Genomic DNA, 2,610 nt, shown 5'->3' on the forward strand with positions numbered 1-2,610 from the left:
GTTCAAGCTCACCATATGGTCCTTGAAAACCCTACACAGGGTCACTGTGGATCAGAACTGACTCACTGGCACTCAACATGTGGTGCTGTGGGTTAATGAGCTGGACTGCTAAGTCAGTTTGAGCTTCATGGTTGGTAGTACAAGCTCACAAGCCACTCCTGAGAAACCCTATGCAGAGTCACTATGGGTTGGAACTGACTAGATGGCAATTAACAACAACAACAACCCACCCCTCATCTGTCAGTTTGTCACATCATGGTGACTTGCATGTTGCTGTGATTCTGGAAGCTGTTTTAAATGCCAGCAGTGTCAACCATGGTGGACAGCTTTCAGCCGAGTTTCCAGAAAAAGTCAGACTAAAAAAATGGAAAGAAGGACTACTTTTTAAATCACTGAAAGCCTTACGGATAGCAGAGGAACACTGTCAGCAGCAGAATACTGAGTATTGAAACATGATGAAGAGGAACAGAATATTGTCAGATATAATGCTGGAAGATGAGCACCTAACTTGGAAGACACTCAAATTAAGATTGGGGGAAGAACTTTCTCCTCAAAGTACAGTTGACCATGATGACGTAAATGGAATAAAGCCTTCAGAACCTTCATTTGCTAATGGGGCACAACTCAAAATGAAAAGAAACATCTGTAAACATCCATTAATAATCAAAACATGGAATGTATGAAGTATGAATTTAGAACAATTGGAACTTATGAAAAGTGAAATCATAAGCATTGATATTCAGGCATTAGTGAGCTGAAATGGACTGGCATAGGCCATTTTGAATCTGACAATCACATGGCTTACTATGCTGTGAGTGACATATTGAAGAGGTACATTGTTGCATTCATCATCAAAAAGAGCATATTAAGAATTCTTGAAGTACAACATTGTCTGTGATAGGATAAGATCCATACACCTACAAGAAGACCAGTTAATACATCTATTATTCAAATTTATACACCACCACTAAAGCCAGTGATGATGAAATTGAAGAATTCTACGAAATTCTTCAGTCTTAAAATTGATTAAACTTACAATAAAGATGCACTGATGATTACTGGTGATTGGAATGCAAAAATTGGAAACAAAGAGGAAGGAACAGTAGTTGGAAAATATGGCCTTGGTGATAGAAACAGTGTAGGAGATTTCATGAGAGAGTGTTGCAAGGCCAATGATTCCTTTGCAAATACCTTTTTTTAACAACATGAAAGGCAACTATACACATTAACCTCACCAGATGGATTACACAGAAATCCAATTGACTACATCTGTGAAAAGAGACAGAAGTAAAGCTCCATATCATCAGCCAAAACAAGGCCAGTTGCAGACTGTGGGACAGACAATAAATTGCTCAGATGCAAGTTCAGGCTGAAGTTGAACAAAATTAAAACAAGTCCATAAGAGCCAAATATGACTTCAAACATATCCCACTTGAATTTAGAGATCACCTGAAGAGCAGATTTTATGCATTATACACTAAAAACCAAAGGCCAGAAGAGTTGCAGGATGACATCAAGAGTATAATATAGAAAGAAAGCAAAAGTTCATCAAAAAGACGACAAAGAAAAACAAAGACCAAAATGGATGTTAGAAGTGACTCTGAAACTAGCTCTCCATCATACAGTTGCCAAAGTAAATGGATGGAAGGAGCAGGTAAAAGAGCTGAACAGAAAATTTAGAGAAGACAAACTCAAATATTATAATGAAATGTGAAAAGACCTGGACTTATAAACCAAAAGGGAAGAACATGCTCAGCATTTCTCAAACTGAGGGAACTGAACAAAAACTATAAGCCTCAACTTGCAATATTGAAGGATTCTAGGAGCAAAATACTGAATTATGAAGAAAGCATCAAATGAACATGGAAGGAATACAAAGAGTCATTGCTTCTAAAAGCAATGGTCAGTGGTCAGCCATTTCAAGATGGAGCACATGATCAAGAGCCAATGATACTGAAGGAATAAGTTCAAGGTGCATTCAAGGCATTGGCCAAAAACAAGGCACCAGGAATTGATGGGATACAAATTGAAATCTTTCAGCAAACCATGCTACACTTGAGGCACTCACTCACCTATGCCAAGAAATTTGGACGACAGCTACCAGGTCAACTGTTTGGAAGAGATCCATAGCTATACTTATTCCAAAGAGAGGTGACCCAATGGAATGCAGAAATCATTGGACAATATCATTAATAATGATGAAATTATATTTTGCTAATGATAATACAAAAATGACTACAACTGTACATTGACAGAGAACTTCCAGAATTCAAGCTGAATTCAGAAGATATCATTTAGTGAGGGATATAATGACTTATATCAGAGGGATCTTGTTTGTAAGCAGAGAATACCAGAAAGGTATTTCCTTGTACTTTATTGACTATGCAAAGGCTTCCAATTATGTGGAACATTAAAAGTTATGAATAACATAACATTGGGGACGATGAGTGTTCAAAAACACTTAATTCTGCTCATGAGGAGCCTGTACATAGACTAAGAGGTAATTGCTCAAACAGAACAAGGAAACACAGAATTGTTTAAAATTTGGAAAGGTGTGTGCCAGGGTTCTATTTTTTCACCATTGCTATTCAATTTGTATGCTGAGAAACT

The sequence above is a fragment of the Chrysochloris asiatica genome, unplaced genomic scaffold, assembly GCF_000296735.1.
Source record: "Chrysochloris asiatica unplaced genomic scaffold, ChrAsi1.0 scaffold00058, whole genome shotgun sequence".
Taxonomy (NCBI): Eukaryota; Metazoa; Chordata; class Mammalia; order Afrosoricida; family Chrysochloridae; genus Chrysochloris; species Chrysochloris asiatica.